At 39.7% G+C, this 22,112-nt stretch overlaps 1 protein-coding gene and 1 pseudogene across 3 annotated transcripts in view; one reads left to right on the top strand and one right to left on the bottom strand.

Annotated features, from left to right (window-relative positions):
* MAP2K4 (mitogen-activated protein kinase kinase 4) overlaps positions 1 to 22,112 on the top strand; it is a 129,049-nt gene that overhangs the window by 43,847 nt on the left and 63,090 nt on the right. The gene's annotated exons all lie outside the window — the stretch shown is intronic.
* LOC115895090 lies at positions 19,120 to 19,197 on the bottom strand (annotated as a pseudogene).

Genomic DNA, 22,112 nt, shown 5'->3' with positions numbered 1-22,112 from the left:
GCCTTGGGAGAGTGTAAGTGTCCAGGAAATTATCCATTTCTTCTAGATTTTCTAGTTGATTTGCGTAGAGGCGTTTATAGTATTCTCTGATGGTAGTTTGTATTTCTGTGGGGTCAGTGGTGATATCCCCTTTATCATTTTTTATTGCATCTATTTGATTCCTCTCTCTTTTTTTCTTTATTAGCCTTGCTAGCGGTCTGTCAATTTTGTTGATCTTTTCAAAAAACCAACTCCTGGATTCATTGATTTTTTGGAGGGTTTTTTGTGTCTCTATCTCCTTCAGTTCTGCTCTGATCTTAGTTATTTCTTGCCTTCTGCTAGCTTTTGAATGTGATTGCTCTTGCCTCTCTAGTTCTTTTAATTGTGATGTTAGAGTGTCAATTTTAGATCTTTCCTGCTTTCTCTTGTGGGCATTTAGTGCTATAAATTTCCCTCTACACACTGCTTTAAATGTGTCCCAGAGATTCTGGTATGTTGTATCTTTGTTCTCATTGGTTTCAAAGAACATCTTTATTTCCGCTTTCATTTCGTTATGTACCCAGTAGTCATTCAGGAGCAGGTTGTTCAGTTTCCATGTAGTTGAGCGGTTTTGATTGAGTTTCTTAGTCCTGAGTTCTAGTTTGATTGCACTGTGGTCTGAGAGACAGTTTGTTATAATTTCTGTTCTTTTACATTTGCTGAGGAGTGCTTTACTTCCAATTATGTGGTCAATTTTGGAATAAGTGCGATGTGGTGCTGAGAAGAATGTATATTCTGTTGATTTGGGGTGGAGAGTTCTATAGATGTCTATTAGGTCCGCTTGGTGCAGAGATGAGTTCAATTCCTGGATATCCTTGTTAACTTTCTGTCTCGTTGATCTGTCTAATGTTGACAGCGGAGTGTTGAAGTCCCCCATTATTATTGTATGGGAGTCTAAGTCTCTTTGTAAGTCTCTAAGGACTTGCTTTATGAATCTGGGTGCTCCTGTATTGGGTGCATATATATTTAGGAGAGTTAGCTCTTCCTGTTGAATTGATCCCTTTACCATTATGTAATGGCCTTCTTTGTCTCTTTTGATCTTTGATGGTTTAAAGTCTGTTTTATCAGAGACTAGGATTGCAACCCCTGCTTTTTTTTGTTCTCCATTTGCTTGGTAGATCTTCCTCCATCCCTTTATTTTGAGCCTATGTATGTCTCTGCATGTGAGATGGGTCTCCTGAATACAGCAGACTGATGGGTCTTGACTCTTTATCCAGTTTGCCAGTCTGTGTCTTTTAATTGGAGCATTTAGTCCATTAACATTTAAGGTTAATATTGTTATGTGTGAACTTGATCCTGCCATTATGATATTAACTGGTTATTTTGCTCGTTAGTTGATGCAGTTTCTTCCTAGCCTCGATGATCTTTACATTTTGCCAAGTTTTTGCGATGGCTGGTACCGGTTGTTCCTTTCCATGTTTAGGGCTTCCTTCAGGGTCTCTTGTAAGGCAGGCCTGGTGGTGACAAAATCTCTAAGCATTTGCTTATCTGTAAAGGATTTTATTTCTCCTTCACTTATGAAACTTAGTTTGGCTGGATATGAAATTCTGGGTTTAAAATTCTTTTCTTTAAGAACGTTGAATATTGGCCCCCACTCTCTTCTGGCTTGTAGAGTTTCTGCCGAGAGATCTGCTGTTAGTCTGATGGGCTTCCCTTTGTGGGTGACCCGACCTTTCTCTCTGGCTGCCCTTAAGATTTTTTCCTTCATTTCAACTTTGGTGAATCTGGCAATTATGTGTCTTGGAGTTGCTCTTCTCGAGGAGTATCTTTGTGGCGTTCTCTGTATTTCCTGAATTTGAATGTTGGCCTGCCCTACTAGGTTGGGGAAGTTCTCCTGGATGATATCCTGAAGAGTGTTTTCCAACTTGGTTCCATTTTCCCCCTCACTTTCAGGCACCCCAATCAGACGTAGATTTGGTCTTTTTACGTAATCCCATACTTCTTGCAGGCTTTGTTCATTTCTTTTTCTTCTTTTTTCTTTTGGTTTCTCTTCTCGCTTCATTTCATTCATTTGATCTTCAATCGCTGATACTCTTTCTTCCAGTTGATCGAGTCGGTTACTGAAGCTTGTGCATTTGTCACGTATTTCTCGTGTCATGGTTTTCATCTCTGTCATTTCGTTTATGATCTTCTCTGCATTAATGAGTCTAGCTGTCAATTCTTCCACTCTTTTTTCAAGATTTTTAGTTTCTTTGCGCTGGGTACGTAATTCCTCCTTTAGCTCTGATAAGTTTGATGGACTGAAGCCTTCTTCTCTCCTCTCGTCCAAGTCATTCTCTGACCAGCTTTGATCCGTTGCTGGTGATGGGCTGCGCTCCTTTGCAGGGGGAGATGCGCTCTTATTTTTTGAATTTCCAGCTTTTCTGCCCTGCTTCTTCCCCATCTTTGTGGTTTTATCTGTCTCTGGTCTTTGATGGTGGTGACGAACTGATGGGGTTTTGGTATAGGTGTCCTTCCTGTTTGATAGTTTTCCTTCTGACAGTCAGAAGGACTCTCTGTTGGTCTGTTGGAGATTGCTTGAGGTCCACTCCAGACCCTGTTTGCCTGGGTATCAGCAGCAGAGGTTGCCGAAGATAGAATATTGCTGAACAGCGAGTGTACCTGTCTGATTCTTCCTTTGGAAGTGTCCTCTCAGGGGTGTACTCCACCCTGTGAGGTGTGGGGTGTCAGACTGCCCCTAGTGGGGGATTTCTCCCAGCTAGGCTACTCAGGGGTCAGGGACACACCTGAGCAGGCAGTCTGTCCGTTCTCAGATCTCAACCTCCGCGTTGGGAGATCCGCGGCTCTCCCCAAAGCTGTCAGACAGAGTCGTTCGCGTCTGCACCGGCTCCCGCTACTTCCCCTGTTGGTCTTCAGCTGTGCGCTGTCCCCAGAGGTGGAGACTACAGAGACAGGCAGGCTTCCTTGAGCTGCTGTGAGCTCCACCCAGTTCGAGCTTCCCAGCGGCTTTGTTTACCTACTTAAGCCTCAGCAATGGCGGGCGCCCCTCCCCCAGCCTCGCTGCTGCCTTGCGGATAGATCGCGGCAGACTGCTGTGTTAGCAGTGAGGGAGGCTTCGTGGGCGTGGGACCCTCCCGGCCAGGTGTGGGATATATTCTCCTGGAATGCCTGTATGCTTACAGCGCAGTATTGGGGTGGGAGTTACCCGATTTTCCAGGTGTTGTGTGTCTCAGTTCCCCTGGCTAGGAAAACGGATCCCCTTCCCCCTTGCGCTTCCAGGTGAGGCGATGCCTCGCCCTGCTTCAGCTCTCGCTGGTCAGGCTGCAGCAGCTGACCAGCACCGATTGTCCGGCACTCCCTAGTGAGATGACCCCAGTACCTCAGTTGAAAATGCAGAAATCACCGGTCTTCTGTGTCGCTCGCGCTGGGAGTTGGAGACTGGAGTTGTTCCTATTCGGCCATCTTGCTCCGCCCCCCCCAGCCCTGGGTTTTTAACCAACAGTACTTCCAAGTGCTGTTCCTTGAAGATATAGCTGACTTCTTAGCTGTTGATGAGTTTTCCAACCATTTCTAATCAGGCAGTTACGTTTTTGAATTCTGATTTCAATCAGAATATTATAAGACCTTTTGCCTTTGTAGTATGTATGTTTCTGGAATCTTTTATCTATTATTAAGGAAATTTGCTATATAAAGGTAACATTTTTTCAGTGTTTTTTTTTTTTTTTTTTGATTATCTTCAGCTGAGTAACAGTATGATTATATTATTGTTCTTGAGCAAATTTGTTTTCCCCAGAGTTAATAACCGCCTCATTGATGGTTCACTGTGAATCTTCTCTGAACATAATTAAATACATCAGTTGATCACTCAGTTCTTTCCCTCTCCTCCCCCACCTTTTTTTTTGAGTTAGCTATCTAACCATACTCTTGCTTTAATCTGGAGTGGTTATACTTGAGGCCTGCTTCACAGGACTGTTGCCATTGTTTTGTGAATGCCTGATTCTGATTCTCTGTTTCTGGGATTTTATCTTTTTATTTTTCGCGTTCCCACTCTTATTTTGGTAGAGTATATATTCTAAGTCTTCCTGAGATAATAATTCTTTCTTAGTAGTTTTTAACTATTTCTTAAGCTTTGTGGTGTTTGTGTGCCTGAATATGCCTTTGTCTTTTTTCAGACAGGGTCTTGTTCTGTTTCCCTGGCTGGAGTAAATGGTGCTATCATAGCTTGCTGCAGTCTTGAACAGCTGGACTCAAGTGATTCTCCTACCTTAGCCTCCTGAGTAACTGGCACTACAGGCGTGTGCCACCATGCCTGGCTCGTTTTCAAATTATTTTGTAGAGGACGGGGTCTTGCTATGTTGCCCAGGATGGTCTCGAACTCAAGCTGTCTTCCTTCCTCGGCCTCCCAGAGTGCTGGAATTACAGGCATGAACCACTGCTTGGCCTTGAAAATGTCTTTAAATAAATAACCCTCATAATAGATTAGCAGTTTTATTGGGTATAGAATTCTGGGGTAGAAATTTTTTTCCAGAATTGTGTTTGTATTTTGACAGTGTTTTCTGTTTTCCATGGTTAGTTACTTTGAAACATTAGATGTGACTTTGATTCGAGAACCTTTGTATGTAACCTCATTTTTCTTTTGTGATTTATTGTGGGGATTTTTCTTTTTCCCCAGTGTCTGAAATCTTGATATATTTGCATTCTTTCCCCCATATGCCTCCCCTATTCCCTTTTCCCAGTCTTCTCCTTCCTTCCCCTCCTCCCCTTACCTTTCTTTTTCCTTGTAGTTTGCTCTCAGTGGACTCTTTCAATCTAGAAACCACTCTTTCATTCTAGGAAAGACAATTTATTATTCTTTTATTCATCTGGGATGTGTGTTCTTCTTACATTGCTATATCGATTCAGTGAAATCCCATCAGACTTTTAAAATATGTATAATGTGACATTTTGATTCTAAAATATGTATGAAAATGCAAAGGACCTAGCCAAAAGCAATTTTGTAAAACAGTAAGTTGGAGGACTTAAAACAACCTGATTTCAAGGTTGACTGTAACACAGTCAGCCTACAAGTACAACCTACAAGCTGCAGTAATTAAGGCTTGGTGGAAGGATATTAAGGATAAACAAATAGATCAGTGGAATGTAATAGAAAGTCCAGTAGACAAACACACATGTATAGTCAAGTTATTTTTGACTTTGATGCTTGTACAGTTCAGTGGGAAAAAAGATAGACTTTTCATGGTGATGGAACAAACTGGAAAAAGGTTTGAAAGGATAAATCTTAATTTCTACTTCACACCATATGCAAAAATTACCTCAAGATGAATTATTGACCTAAAAGTAAAAGCAAAAACTCTGTAAAGCTTCTAAAAGAAAACATCCAAAATATGTTTGTTGTCTGGCATGGGCAAAAATTTCTTTGATATGACAAAGAAACTACTAAAAAATAATAAATTGGATTTTATCGAAAATAAAAATTTCTGCTCATCAAAAGTTTTATAAGAAAATAAACAGGCAAGGCTAGGCGCGGTGTCTCATGCCTGTAATCCTAGCACTTTGGGAGGCCGAGGTGGGCGGGTCACTTGAGGTCAGGAGTTCAAGAGCAGCCTGACCAAAATGGTAAAACCCCATGTTTACTAAAATACAAAATTAGCTGGGCGTGGTGTTGCATGGCTGTAACCCCAGCTACTTGGGAGGCTGAGGTGAGAGAATTGCTTGAACCTGGGAGGCAGAGGTTGCAGTGAGCAGAGATCGCACCACTGCACTCTAGCCTGGGTGACAAGAGCAAAATTCTGTCGAGGCAGGCGGCGGGGAGCAAGGAGGAGGAGAGGGGTAGGGGGAGGGAGAGAGAGAAAACATTCACAATGTATATATATCTGACAAAGGACTTCTGTATGTATAATGAACTACAACTCAAAACAACCCAGTTTACTTTTTTGTTTTTGAGACAGAATCTCTGTCACCAAAGCTGGACTGCATCATAGCTTACTGCAACCTAGAACTCCTGGGTTCCAGCGATCCTCCTGCCTCAGCCTCCAGAGTAGCTGGGACTACAGGCACATTCTATCACGCCTGACTCATTTAAAAAATTTTTTTTTGTAGAGGTGGGATCTTACTATGTTGCACAGGCTGGTTTTGAACTCTCCTTAAGTGATCCCCCTGCCTCGGCCTCCCAGAGTGCTAGGACTACAGGCGTTGAACCACTGGGACAGCCCAAACAACCCATTTTAAAAAATGGTTTAAAGACTCTGATAGACAGTTTACAAAGAAGGTATTGGAATAGATGATAAGTATAGCCATAAGAACATTAGTAATAAGAGAAATGCAGACTAAAACAAAAAGGTGGTACCACTACACCTCCACCCGAAGGGCTAGAATTTAAAAGGCCAGGCAATATCTTGGCAAATATGTGGTGTAAGCAGAATTTTCCTTTATTGTTGAGGAAACAGAAAATGGTACAGCCACGTTGGAAAACTCTTTGCTAGGTTTTTAATAAAATAAATAAGCACTTGCCTCCTGACCCAGCCGTCCTACTTGTTGTTATTTGCCTAAGATGAAAACACTGTCAGAAAGATTTGTAAGTGAATGTTCATGGAAAGTTTATTCGGAATAGCCTCCAAATTAGAATGAACCCAGAGTGTTCAATAATGGAAGAATGAGGAAACAAATTGTGGTATATTATTTAATAAAATACTCTTCCTCAGTAAAGTGGAGAAAATACTGATACCTGCAACCATATTGATGAATCCCTGAAAATGCTGAGCAGAAGAAGCCAGACACAAAAGAGAACATACTGATTCTATCTCTGTGAAATCTAGAGAGGCAGAACCGATCTCTGGTGATTGAAATCAGATCAGTGTTTGCCTCTGGAGGATATTGACGAGAATGGCACCAGGGAACCAGGGAATTTTCTGGGGTAATGGAATGCTCTATATCTTGCTCTATTTTGTGAAATAGAAAGGTGCCTGCATTGGCAAAACTCATTGAGCCACATATGCTTATGATTTGTGCATCTCACTATATATAAATGATGCCTCAATTTAAAAAGCAACCCAGAACAATAACAATAATACATATACGTATATTATTATTATTATTATTATTATTATTATTATTGGGTTTTTTTTGAGACGGAGTCTCACTCTGTCACCCAGGCTGGAGTGCAGTGGTGCGATCTTGGCTCACTGCAACCTCCGCCTACTGGGTTGAAGTGATTCTCCTGCCTCAGCCTCCCGAGTAGCTGGGATTCTGTACAGGCCCATACCACCGTGCCTGGCTAGTTTTTTGTATTTTTAGTAGAGACAAGGTTTCGCCATTTTGGCCAGGCTGGTCCTCAGGTGATCCGCCCACCTCGGCCTCCCACAGTGCTGAGATTGCAGGCATGAGCCACTGGGCCTGGCCTAATTTTTGTATTTTTAGTAGAAACGAGGTTTCGCCATGTTGACCAGGCTTGTCTCAAACTCTTGACCTCAGGTGATCTGTCCAACTCGCCTCCCACAGTCTGGGATTACAGGCTTGAGCCGCCGTGCCCGGCCAGTAACAATAAAAATTATATTGATAGTTTTTTTAGTCTCACTGAACAGTATTTGTGGTTTTCTGTCCTTGTTTTCAAAGCACCTATATATTTCAACAATTTAGATGACCTGATAAATATGTGAACACTGTGTTTTTATTGAATTCAGCTTTCATGCCTGTGGAACAATATTGTGATAAATTTTATTGCTGCCCATGTGGTTTCCCTTTTCATGATGTTTGAAAGAACCCTAGAGTGAAATTTTTAAGAAGGTTATCAAGTTTCTTTTGAGGATTAATCTAGAGTACCTGTTGCACCACATCAGTTATAGTGTACCCCTAAGTAGCTAGAGTTCCCTAAAATGTGTAGGGACATGTTTTCAGTGTGCTTTCAAAATAACATTTCTTTCTTTTTTTAATACAGAAAAAGTATAAAGAAGAAAGCCAAAATGGCCCATTATCTTATCATCCAGGTAGTTCACGTTACCCTTTAAAAAATCAGTAGTACCTGCTTCTGGTAAGATCATTCAGTTGGCGCAGAAAGTTATAAAACAAAAAATAAGCTTTGTGCCCTTAATATTTATCTCCAAAGATAACCCTATTAAATGTAAAATGCCTTGCACAAAAGCTTATTATATGTCAGAATACATAATAATTTATATAGATCCTTAAAGAATATTTACACACAATGACAGCTTTTTTCTGCGCTTTTTTGGAGCTTGAGTTTTTATTGACTTAGTAACTTAGTACATCTTGAAAATATTTCTGAATTAACACATACCCTTTTCCTCCTCCTCCTCCTCTTCTTCTTCTTTTTTGTTTTTTGAGATTTTCTCACTCTTGCCCAGGCTGGAGTGCTGTGGTGCGATCTCAGCTGCCCACAACCTCCACCTCCCAGGTTCAAGTGATTCTTGTGCCTCAGCCTCCCAAGAAGCCGGGTTGTAGGCATGCACTACCACACCTGGCTAATTTTTGTATTTTTTGGTAAAGATGGGGTTTCACCATGTTGGCCAGGCTCGTCTTGAACTCCTAGCCTCAAGTGATCCACCCGCCTCGGCCTCCCGAAGTGCTGGGATTACAGGGGTGAGCCACTGTGCCCCACCCATATATCCTATTCTTAGTTATATAGTATTCATTTCATTGTATAGGTGTATTATATATTTAACTAGTTCCTTATTGATACCTATTTAGATTATTTTCATTGTTTAATTAAAAACAATGTCTTAGAGGACAACTTTGTGCTGGTGAAATGTACTTTTAAAAATTAACCAATGTTTACTTCTTCATGGATTGGTAATTTTCAGCCATTGTCATAGGAGAGACTGGAAGTAGCTGTGTCTTCTCAACCTTGTTACTATTGAGATATTAGATTGGAAAATGCTTTGTTGTGGGAGGCCATCGTCCTGTGCATGGTAGGATGTTTAGTTCAGTGGCGTCCCACTAGATGTCAGTAACACAAGCTCCCTACTAGCTGTGACAGCCAAAATGTCTGCAGATGTTACCAAATGAACCTTGGGGTGCAAATTTGCTTCTTCTTAGGACCACTGGTACAGAGAGCACTGCAGGTTTACACAGATGAACCTTTTTCCTGACTGAGGAGCTGCAGAAGTCAGATATAAGAGGTGTATTCCTTGGGGTTTGAATGGATGCCAGAAAAGAAATTGGGGAATGGCTATAGGGATATCTCGTAAAGTCCAGGGAGAACATCAAAGCTTTGGGAGCAAGTCATAGTTGCCAGAAACCAAAGCAATCCAGTACGTTTTCTTTCATACGTTAGCAAATGTTTGTTGAATGTCTGCCATCTGCTAGTTACTATGGTGTGGGCATAGGTATCTCATGTTGAAAAAAGAGATGTGATTGTTACTTCATGAAGCTTGAGATTTAGAGGTAGACAAAGACGTGTGTGTGTGTATAAAATTATAATCACCTACATGCTATTAAAGAAAGAGAACCAGGTGCTAATGAGAGAATGAAATATGGGCCTAATTTAGAAGGAGGGTGGTGAAAATATAGTCAGTGAAGGCTTCTAAACCTGAGTGAGTTTTACTGGATTTGGGGGAGGGATTGATGAGTGTTCCAAGTGGAAGGAATAGCATGTATTTGAAATTACCAAGCTGGGAAATATTCACCTTGTCATGAAATGGAAGGAATGGCAGTTCACATGGAAGATGACTGAATGAGAAAGGAAAAACAAATTTAGATTAAGGATGTAGAGACGGTTAGATATGGAGAGATGGGCCACATAATGTAGGGCCTTGGAGATAAAGAGCTGGATGACATCCAGAGTGTAGTGGGGAGCTATAAGCAGGTGAGTGATTTACAATCTAAACTGATTATTTACAGTCTAAAGTAATTATTCTGGCTGCTGTGTGGCATATGTATTGAAAGGAGGTAAGAATATAGTTTAGGGAGACCTGATAAATCTGTGGTAATATAGCTAAAGCGTAATAGTCATCTATTATGACTTTAATAATATTAAATTGATGACAGTTGAGGTAGAGAGACTGTGAGGAAATTTTGGAAGTAATTAATAAATATTGGTGATAATTTGAATGTAGATGATGACAAGGAGGAAGGTGTTCATAGTGACTTGTAGAATTCTGGCTTGAATTAATGGGTTCACCTGCGATTACTGTGATGGAGACTACTGGGTATGGAGCATCCGTAAATGGGGGTCATAGGGCAAGATTGAGTTTTAGATATATTAAGTTTGAGATACCTGTGACATATTTTATTAGTGATATCAAAACATATATATATATATAGTGTGTGTGTATATATGTATGTGTATATGTACGTGTGTGTCTGTGCTTATGTGCATGTATCACATAGTGTGGTGTTGAACATGAGTCTGGTGCCAGAGGTGAGGTTGTAGATTGGAGATAAAAAGTTGAGAATTGCTGGCATATAGATGAAAGGGTTGCCTAGGAATAGAGAGTGAGAATGTATTTTGATGAGAAAATTGGGTCCAGGGCTGAGCCCCAACAAAATCTAACATTTAGAGGTTGGATAGAAGAGGAGGGACAGGCAAAAATTAAAAGATGCTTGACAATTAGGAAGCAAAATGGTAGTATGTGATTTTATAGAAATCTAGCGTTGTTTCAAAGTGCAGTTGGTAAGGAATTATGGTTGGCTATGTCTAATGTTCTGAGAATGCTAGTAAAGCTACCCTCTTGGCAAAAGCTCCCAAGTTATACTTTAAACTACTCTTAATTTCTTACATACTTGGGAAGAGGTTTTAGCTGCCACTGGAAATTGGAGCCTAAACAGGGAAAGGATCTCATGAAAACATGTAGTCTATAGATTTAGGGCAGTTTTGCTTACCTTTTCTTGAAGAAGCATAGCCCAGAAAAACTGTTCTAAGGGTAAACTGAGTACAACTGACACAGGATCAGCTCTTAGGAAACAGTCAATAGCAGCATGATGCAAACGTGAATGTTTGTCTTGTCCTCTTTAATGTTACTCTTTTCCGTGGTGATAAAACATTTCTTTGTATTTTATAAATCAGTACTACTTCAAAATACTGCAGACTTATCTAATTTGTCTAATACATTCTGTTCACTAAATATGAATATCAGAATTTGAAATTTTCTATTTACAGTGTTTGAGCCATTCTTTTGGACATTTCGTTTTTCAGTTTTTCCTTTTGCCTCATCTTAGATCACAGCAAAGATACTCATTTGTTAGTAGTGCCAGGAAGCAGGCAGTTTCCATGGTAACTGACAGACCGAGTTTACTGTGGAAATTTCCGGAATTAACAGAGCTGCATTGCAGAAGGATGCATAAAGCAGTATTCATCTAGAGATCGTAACAGTACGGACACAGAAGAACAGTTGCAGTGGTGTGCAGGGTATGTCTTACCTTTATTTTCCTGTCTAAGGAAGATTAGTCGTATATATGTGTGTGTGTGTGTGTGTGTGTGTATGTATATATATGCTGAGGAGACAGTAAAACAGCTTGAGGCATTTTAGTATATGCTGGCTTGATAGAGTTAAAGTTGCTTAGGAAAAAGAAGGAAGAAATGATTTGGGAAAGAAGGTATATTTGATAGCATTGGGAAGAAATCAAGATCAGATGATCGAGGTAAAAGAATGTGGTAGTGAAATAAGAGGAGAAAACATACTTCAAACTAATTAAATAATGAAAGGTTCTTACGGATAGTGGTTCTTGGCACAAGAAGATATTTATTTATTGAAGGAAAATAGTAGACATTGTCAAGTTTGAGAAATCAAGTTCTCGTGTCCAGGAAGAAGAAATCTGTTAAGATAATTAGCTATTACTTGCTGAAAGATAGGTAGATATGAGAGATGTCCAAGATATTAAACAAGGAGGTTTGCTGACATCTTAGTGTACTTACCTCAGTGATGAGAGAATCCTAGGAGGGTTTCTGCCCCTAATTCCACTCCCTGTTTATTGGTGGGAGATTTTCAAGAAAAATTCTGAAATGTATCTTGAGATTAAATTCTGGAAACTAAACTATAGGATTTGGGCAGATAATTGAAGGTGCCTGCCATACAGAGCATAATTATAAATTTAAAAGAGAAAAAGGATATAGAAAATATGATTTAGATTATTTGCATGATAGATGCAATTTAGGTTGCTAGATATCATTTGGTATCATTTATATCATGTAGTCAGCAAACTACAGCTCATGAGCTGAATCCATCCTGTTTGCTTGTATTTGTAAGTAAAGTTTTATTGGAACATAGCCACACCCATCCCCGCAAAGCCTAAAATATTTGCTATTTGGTTCTTTACAGAAAAAGTTTGTGACTCGTGATTTAGATGGTGTACTGGATTTTTCAAGGCTTCTGTGAGATTACCACGAACTTGGTGGCTTAAAACAACAGAAATTTATTCTCTCACAGTTCTAGAGGCCAGAAATCTGAAGGTGTTGGTAGGGCCATGCTTCTCCCGAAGGTTCTAGGGGAGGATCCTTCCTTTCTTTCAGCTTCTGGTACTGCTGCTCTTCCTTGGCTTGTGGCAGCATAACCATAATCTCTATCGCCTTCTTCCCCTGTGTCTGTCTTGTGTATCTCTATCTTCTCCTTTTCTTTGTTTGGTCTCTTATAAGAATAGTTACTTTATTTAGTGCGCACCTAATCCAGAATCTCTTTTTTTTTTTTTTTGAGACGGAGTCTGGTTCTGTCACCCAGGCTGGGGTGCAATGGCCCTGTCTCAGCTCACTGCAAGCTCCGCCTCCCAGGTTCCCGCCATTCTCTTGCCTCAGCCTCCCGAGTAGCTGGGACTACAGGCGCCCGCCACCTTGCCCGGCTAGTTTTTTGTATTTTTTTAGTAGAGACGGGGTTTCACCGTATTAGCCAGGATGGTTTCGATCTCCTGACCTCGTGATCCACCCGTCTCGGCCTCCCAAAGTGCTGGGATTACATATAGGCTTGAGCCACCGTGCCCTGCCAGAATCTCTTTTTTGAGATCTTTAATTTCATCTGTAAAGATAGGTTACTTTCTGAGATTCTGGATGGACATACCTTTTTTTTTTTTTTTTTTGTGCAGACCGTGTTGAAGAACTGGGTTTTGGCTTCTTAAGTCACATTGTATATTAGGGATAACCAGTTCTTAGTGTTTCCTTTGACCTGCTGGAGAAGATATTAAACTCACGTTTCAAAGGCAAGGTGATAGAGGCATAGTTGAATCATAGAAGATAGCTTTTGTGATGCAAACATAACCAGTAGAGTAAAGGGAGTACTAGAAAATTCAGAGGAGAAAGACTACTAAAATATTCACAGAAAGCTGATGAAGACTGGTGCCTGATGCTTCATATCGTTCTCTTCTTGTCTCTTCATATTTTTCTCCCCTTAACTCCCACCTCCAAAAAAGCAAAATGAATTTGAAATTTTAATGAAAAATAGTTGGCACGAAAACAGAAATCACAGTTTTGAGGGATGGCTCATGGCTAAATTATGGCACTGGGAAATATATATATGATTCAAAAGAAATAGACTTAATAAGCAAGTAGAGGAGTGGCAGTGTAGAAAGTATACACCAATGTAAAGACCAGGGAACCTGAACTTGGCTATTATTGAGAACCTTTTTGTCACTGTGGGAGTATACAAACTATTGACCTAGGCAGGAGAGAAGGTCTGTGATATTTTTCCTCTTCTCATATGGGCATATTTGTAAACCATAATAACACTGGTAGGTATCTATCTTTGCATTCCCTGGAAGTCTCATTTACCATATTTGGGTATATTCTGAAATGTTTAAAAAGTGATGAATTCACATGGTGAAGAACCAAATAGTAGGCAAGGGATTCCAATGTAGGTGCTGGAGCTGCAGAGAAAAGTCACCTAATATTGCCTGTATTCTCACCTGCACACTTTGAAATGAAACTTCTGATACACACTTTATGGAGATGATCATCAGAAGAATTAAACAAATGGTTAATCCAAATTAGGGTTCACTAAGAGTAAGTAAGCAGTACCAAACTAGCCTAATACACTTTTTTGAGAGTGTTACTAGGACTGTAGAGCAGGAGTTTGGCAGAGACTTGGTGTATCTTGATTTCAACCTTCATGGGCACAGAGGAGGAAGACGAAGCCCAATACAGTATTTTCAGGAAGTTTCTTTTTTTTTTTTTTTTTTTTTTTTTTTTGAGGAAGTTTCTTAGAAGGACAAGACTGAAGTCTGCGTTTTCTTTCTAATCAAATTCTGTTAGTCTGTGACCATGTATGTTCTGAACACCAAATAGGAAGCCATGGGAATGAAAGTTTTTATTTTCTTCCTTTAGCAAAACATTTGAATTCTCTGCCTAAATAGCTTCATAGAAAGATACCAATTCCCTTGAATCCAACTACAACTAGACTTTAACTTTTAATTTTTCTGTTAGTATCATGAGTATATGATAACAATATCATAAGGAACTAGAATAAAATCAGGTGTAAAGCACAGATTAAATTAAGCTGGTTGATCATAGTTCGCATGTACAGGCTAAACTTTAAGCAGTATAAGGTACTCATGAATACCCTAGATTTCAAGTCTTTGTATGATGTAAAATAAATGTGTCTATATATAGAATTTATTTCTATAAAATTGTTTTCCTTTTCTTGTTGACATGTTTAGGTAAGTGTCTCAAAAATAATAAAAGTAAGCTTGAGGATGTTTAATAAGTAGGTGTTCAAAACACGACTCACATAGTAATAGTATTAAGAATTAGCTAACAGATCACAAATGAAAAGTCGTTGAGACTCTTGGTTTTTAATTTGCTTTAAGAACTAAATTTCTGACTTTGTAAAAGCAATTTGAGGTTTGTAGTGCAAAATGATATATGAGTAGCGGTGTCCTGCTAAAATATTTGTTAAGAAACATAGATGAAAATATGAAACACTGAAAATTAAGATGACTTAACTCCCTATAGGATCTAATAATGGATACTAATAGTAACACAGCCAGAATAAGGAAAATTTTTACCCAGGGTTTCTTTTATAGCAGAGGCTTCATCCCTTTTCATGTTTATTTCTTCTCATGCCCACACTAGTAACTACCAGAAAAAAACCGGGGAGGGATGGGAAGAGGGAGGAGAAATGGATGCTGACGAATTTTATCTGGGAAATGTGGTCATTATGAGTAAAGTGTTCTAGGTGGAAGTAGAGAAGGATTGTAGTAACAGTATAGTGCTGCTGTGCTGCCCAGTATAGACTTAGGATTGTATTTTTATGTTGCTGTTGCCGGTTCAGAATACAGTATTAGAGACCAAGGAAGTTGGAGAGAGGAGAATTTACCATGGGGGCAGTGAGTGCTTTAATTGGTAATATACTAGATCTAGATATCTCAAATCTGCCTTTGAACCATAGGCATGTAATGGGCAAATCCCTATCAGACAAGTAGAGTGCAGCCCGAGGATAATCTTCTTTTTCTTCCTCTCCTTCTCTCAACAGTTTTATCGAGGTATAGTTGGCATAGAATAAACTCTACATATTTAAAGCATGTAATTTGCTAGGTTTTGACATATGTGTACATCTGTGATGCCATCACTATAGTCAAGTTAACATATCCATCATTCCCAGAATTTCTTCCTTCTCGTTTTAGTGGGTTTTTTAGTTTTTTGTTTTTTGTTTGTTTTTTGAGACGGAGTCTCGCATTGTTGCCTGGGCTGGAGTGCAGTGGTGTGATCTTGGCTCACTGGGAACCTCCGCCTCCTGGATTCAGGAGATTTCCTGCCTCAGCCTCCCGAGTAGCTGGGATTACAGGTGCCCACCACCACGCCCAGCCAATTTTTGGTATTTTTAGTAGAGACAGGATTTCACCATGTTGACCAAGCTGGTCTCAAACTTCTGACCTTGTGATTCGCCCACCTCAGCCTCCCAAAGTGCGGGGACTACAGGTGTGAGCCATTGCGCCTGGCCTCTCGTTGTAGTTTTTATGTTTAGACATTTGATTTGGTTATTTTTTCTCTCTTCCTCGTCTACATTTAACATACTCTATCCATCCTGTAGTTTTTAAATATATGGAATGTGGTAAATGTTTCATTGTCTTTATTAATTCTAGTATTTTTGTCATTTCTGGGTCAGTTTCAATTGATTGATGTTTTCCTCTTCATTACGGGTCATGTTTTTCTGCTGTTTTGCGTACTGTGGTCATTTTAGATTGCGTGCTGGAGATTATTGTGTGATAGCTGTTTTTGTATTTTCTTAAATGTTTTTGAGTTTTGTTCTTTGGTTAAGTTACTTGGAGATACTTTGATCCTTTCAGGTCTTGCTTTTTAGCTTTTGCAGATGAGACTACTCTAGAGGTAATTTTGCCTCACTAGTAAGGTAAAATCCTTCTAACTACTTTATTGGATTCCAATCAGGAAGTTTTCCACTCCAGTGGCTAAGAATAGGAATTGCCTTGTATGAGCCTGGGTATCATTCCCTCTTAATCCCTTTAGGTGGCTGCTGCTTCAGGCTTTATAGGTTCCTCACAATCATCCACTGATCAAGGAGGGCCCTCTGCATATCTGTGGGGTTCTCTTTCTGTGTAGCTCTCTCTTACCCTGTACTCTGCCATGTGAACTCTGGCTACATTGGTCTCCCTAGGTTCCCAGATCCTTGTCCTCAACACAAGGGTACTGCCAGGATCTGCCTAGATCCCCCTCCCTGTATCACAGTTGGTGAACTCTTCAGGCAGTAAGCTGGGGACAGTTGTAGGGCTCATCTTACATATTTCCCGTCTCTCAGCGTCTGCTGCCCTTTGTTTCCTGATGATTTCCAGTGTCTTTCAGATTGCCTATACATTCTGTTTTTTTCAGTTGTTTTAGGTATGAGGGTAAGTCTGTCTCCTGATACTTCATAGTAGGACAAGTGAAGGTGCCACATTGACACTCACTGTGAGACGGAAACAGGAATTGTGGAACTAGGGAATAATATCTTTGAAGACTTTGAGAAAGAGCATCTCCAAACAAGATATCTTGCAGGATTCAAAATAGTTTCTTACAATAGTGACTGACATTCTTAATACAGTGAAAGAAGTCATGGCGTTTATAAAAATGGATTGGAAAAATCTCAAGGAGAAAACAGACTGGATGGATAGGCAGCAAGATTATAGAAAAGGGACAGATGAGGGAAAGACATAGCGAGGGACCTGAAAAGCAGTGGTAGAGTGAAATCCCTTTTGTTGCAGTTGTGAATATAAATGATACTACACGACAGCAAAAGAATTTAAAGGCAGTCATTGATTTGAAAGCATACCAATTACTGAATTTCTTAAAAATGTAAATTCATAAACACAAGGGAAGGTAAGCAACAAACTGGGAAAATATTTGCAATGCAGGACAAGGGTTGATGGTGTTAATAGGTAAGGAACTTGTTAGTAGAAGCAGCGGTAACAAAACAAACACCTGGACTAGGAAGGCTCAGGGGTGCCATCTTAGTCAGTTAATCATCAGAAAAAAAGACAACATTTGTTCACCAGCTAGCATAAGAATGTTCAGCTCTAGCAGCTGAAAAGAATGATCTAACTCTAACACCTTTCAAATTGGCATGAGGAAAAAGGTGCTGTTGACTAAGTACAGTGGGCACCTTTTGGCTGATAGTACTCCTAAATCAGTGCAGGCTTGGTACGCAGCCATTCCAGTAGTGATACCAATTATTTAATGATGGTGTTAAAATATGTTAAGTGAAATCTATAAGCAGTAGGTATAATACGCTATTTTTGCAACCAATTCCCATAGTATAGAAAGATACAAAGTAATATGTACTAAATTGTGAATAGTGGTTTTTTTCCGGATTATGATTGATTTTTCCATTTTCCTTTTTATCTTCTACCTTTGTAGCTGTAGGAGGGATTTTAGATTTGGTAATCTGGTTGGAAAAAGAAGTTCAAGTTCTGGTTCTGCTGCTGAATTTGCACAGCAAACATACTGCATCTAATAGAGGGTAGGGTTGAAGGTAGACGATGTGGCTAGAGCTGCCCTAATAACCCTACTTGACTGGCCACTGTATTTCTTAAAAAAAGCAAGGCTACCTGCCTATATACGAAGTCCCAGGCAGCTTTATTAGACATTGTATAGAAATACAACTTTTCTCAGTGTCCAGTCTGATTGATGTTCTGGGACATTATGTCACGGTTCTTTGTGTGTGTGGTTTTTTTTAATCTGTAGGATTTCAGAAATTTCAGACTAGTAGATTAGTCTGGGTCAATGAAAGGACAACAGCTAAAATACAAGAATTTTGTTGTTTTTTTTTTTTTTTTTTTTGAGACGGAGTCTCGCTGTGTCGCCCAGGCTGGAGTGCAGTGGCGCGATCTCGGCTCACTGCAAGCTCTGCCTCCCGGGTTCCCGCCATTCTCCCGCCTCAGCCTCCGAGTAGCTGGGACTACAGGCGCCCGCCACCGCGCCCGGCTAGTTTTTTGTATTTTTAGTAGAGACGGGGTTTCACCGTGTTAGCCAGGAGGGTCTCGATCTCCTGACCTCGTGATCCACCCGCCTCGGCCTCCCAAAGTGCTGGGATTACAGGCTTGAGCCACCGCGCCCGGCCTAAATACAAGAATTTTGATTCAGTATTAAATTTAAGTTAACGGACACATTTGTTATTTCTATCCAGAAGATAACAATCAGGAAGGACATGTAGGCTTAAAAAAATTAGTTTTCAGATTTTAATCTAACAAGATAAATCTCTGATATCAAAATATAATTTCTGTACATTGAATTGTACTTTTAGTAAGGCCTGTATTATATGAATTCATGCCCTATATTAAGTATTCTATCTATAATCTTGCATGTTTTGAAAAAGTTAGGACCATTCATATTTCACTTCTTTTGAATGTCTGTGACATCTGTGGCAGTTTTTCCGGGTATATGTGTGTGTGTTTTCTCTAGAACGTGGAACTGCTAAGTCTCTGGGAACCAAGAGTTATTAGATGTGGAATAGTAAGGCTCTGAAATCAGGGACACCAGAGTTAAGATTTGTGTGTGTGTGTGTGTATTTTGTGTGTGTGTGTATTTTGTGTGTGTGTATCTTAATCAGATTGTATTGCCTTATTCATGTGTTTTTTGCGGGGTACTGTGGTATGGACTAGAGAATTTGGAGTGACTCATGAAGAAACCTTGGAATGACACATGAAGGATGATAGGAAAGTCATTCTGAGGCAGGATGCTTTACTGAATTGTTTTCAACCAGGGTATCAGACATCAGGAATGAGTTCAGGAGAATGGAAACATGTTAGGTGCTCTACAGGTTCAGAGACACTTCTCCAGTAATGAACTATAGAAATGACCCCTGAAAGTATAGTCTTAAGATTCTATTCAAGGAAATACTTTTGGCCTGTTGTCTAGAACTGCTCTGTGAATTTGGAGACAGTTAGCATCATTGGCCTCCAGCCACTAAATGCTAATTGCACTTCCCAGTGATTGTGATGACCAAACTGCTGCTGACGCTGGAGGTGTCCCGGGCACTACTTCCTTTGAGAGTCATTGGGAAATAAGATAATGCTAGGGGCTGTATTAAAAGTAAGTTTGTTTGCATCTAAACAACAGCCAGGATAGGAACACATAGTAGCTTAAACCAGATAATTTATTTCCCTTTTCCATAGAAAAGTCTGGAGATAGGAAGGCTAGGGTTGGTGTAGTGTCTTCATTGTTATTGGAGTCAGTGCTATTTTCTGCTCCATCATTCTCGGGACATGATTTCACTTCTGCAGGGCATTGAAGGTGGCTGGAGCTCTAGTCATTACCTACATTCCAGGCAACAACAAGGAGGTTGGAGGAAAAGGAAAAGAGTCTTTTTTCCAACTGAGTTAGCTCCTTTTAAGTACTGTGTTCCTATTTTCCACCTCTAACTGCAAGGAATGTTGGTGACTTAGCTCAGGCTGCAAAATACCACATGCTAGGTGGCTTAAAAAACATAATTTATTTCTCACAATTCTGGAGACTAGAGAGTCCAAGATTAAGGTGCTGGCAAGGTAGGTTTTAACCTGAGGCTTCCTCCCTTGGTTTACAGGTGGCCACCTCTCACTTTGAGCTCAGATGACCTCTTGCACATGTGAGAAGAGAGTGAACTCTGTGGTGTCTCTTCTTGTAAGGACACTAATCCCAGTGGATTAGGGCCCCACCCTTCATTAACCTTCATTGAACCTTCATTATCTTCTTATAGGCCCTGTCTTCAGTACAGTCACATTTGGGGTTAGGGCCTTAACGTGGATTTTGAGAGGGAACACAGTTCAGTTGATAGTAGTTGGGAAGTGTAGCCTTTTAGCTGGGTGCATTGCTGCTCCAAGTAAATGAGGATCGTGTTAGGGAGGATGAAGAGGAGAATGGATGTTGGGTGACAGCTGATAGTTACTGCCACAGTGGCTGTTGTCTGAGTTTTCCAGGTTGGTAATGAGAACCTTGGGGTTGGAATCCTATGAAGTGTTCATTGGAGGCAGGTGAGGGTGATCTGTATAAAATACTGCACAGAAAATTATGAAGGGAAAGATGAGGGATTTTAGGAATTATTTTTATTTTGGGGAGTACATAGTAGGTGTATATATTTATGGAGTACATGAGATGTTTTGATACAAGCATGCAGTATCTAATAATCGCATCATGGGAAATTGGGTATCCACCCCTCACGCACTTATCCTTTGTGTTACAAACAATCCAGTTATACTAGGAATTATTTTTCATAAAATATAGTCCCCATTCTCAAGAAAGTGATATCCCAAGGAAAAGTCAGGGAACTTTTTTTTTTCTTTAAGAGTATAATTGTAGGCAAATATTTATCAGCAAATAAGGGCAACTTTGCATCTTTATTGGTTTCTGTTTTTCACCAGTCTTCTCATGGGGTGTGTTTTCTACTGTTTATGTTCTTTCTTTCCTAGGCCGCTTACATAGTTTAGGACAGAAATTGATTGACTGCAGAGTTTAATGGTAAGGTTCTGGTCCGGTTCCTGTATCTAGTCACTCCAGCGCTGTATCTATGTAGAGTCCTTCTGTGGAAGCCATCGTGGTTGTACCAACTGTTAAAACAATTGCTGTGAAATGGACTCAGTTTTACTGGAAAGATTGCTAGCCCAGTATAAAGATGAATGTATGAACATGCCTTGGTGATGTCATAACCGTGGCATGTTTTTCTGTGTTTTTACAGCACTTTTTCTTTGTAAATGAGAAACTTGGAACTCTGGGTAGGAATCACATTCTCCTCTTTTAACAGCTTTACTGAGATATAATTCACGTTCTGCAGTTCACACATTTAAAGTGTATAGTTCAGTTGCATTTAGTATATTTACAGAATTGTGCATCTGATACCTTATTCAATTTTTGGATATTAGCCCAAGTAGATACCCTGTATCACTTAGCTTTCAACCTATTCATTTTCAAAAAGAAAAAAAAGGACTTTATCCAGGAACTATACAAAAAGCTACAGTGAGCTAAACTATTAGTAGAGATATTCCATAAATACTAAAATTTGATCTTTAAAGTAATAGAGATAATATTGTAACCATTTTCATTCTGTAATTTCTATATAGTAATGAAGTATCTTTCATTTCAGTTCTCAAGAATGCTAGCATAAGTATTATATAGTGGTGTAGTCATGAAAGTCATAGTACATCATCTTTACCATATTCTCTTGGTTAGAGACAAGTCACAGGTCCCACTCACACTCAAAGAGAAGTACCTACACAAAAATATGAACACTAAGAAGGTGGGGATCATGGGGACTTCTTGGAGCCTGTCTGCCACAGCCCCTCAATTAGCGAACACTTTACAAAATTTTGCTTCCGATTTCCAAGTAATCTTAATTAACTTTTTTTCAGCTTCCCTCAGTGGTAGATTGGTGCTGTATATTTCACCAGTAATTAAACTATGCCATTGAGATAGTATTTATTTGCCAAAGATTATAGAACAGTAATCACTATACATGGAACTTCTTCATGTTAGAACTTTTCAGGCTTAATCGTCTACTTCATGAAAAAGATTACCAAGAAAAGTTTCCTATTTTTGCCTAGACCTGAGTTCCATCCTAAAAGATCAGTTCCGGCTTCATCTTCACCTAAATGGTCACTTATGCTACTGATTTCCAGGCTTCTTGTGACTCTGGATTCTAGAGTATCAAATAATATGGGTGAAAGGATTTTGAACTGAAAAGCACTTGAGTGAATGAAAGCTGGTGTTATCACCTAGTATGATTTGAAAGTCTGTTATTTGGAACACTGATTTAGTAAATTGT

Source organism: Rhinopithecus roxellana, chromosome 19 (assembly GCF_007565055.1).
Source record: "Rhinopithecus roxellana isolate Shanxi Qingling chromosome 19, ASM756505v1, whole genome shotgun sequence".
NCBI classification, from domain to species: Eukaryota; Metazoa; Chordata; class Mammalia; order Primates; family Cercopithecidae; genus Rhinopithecus; species Rhinopithecus roxellana.
Note: the sequence above shows the minus strand (reverse complement) of the source record. Positions and strands in the feature narration are given on the sequence as shown.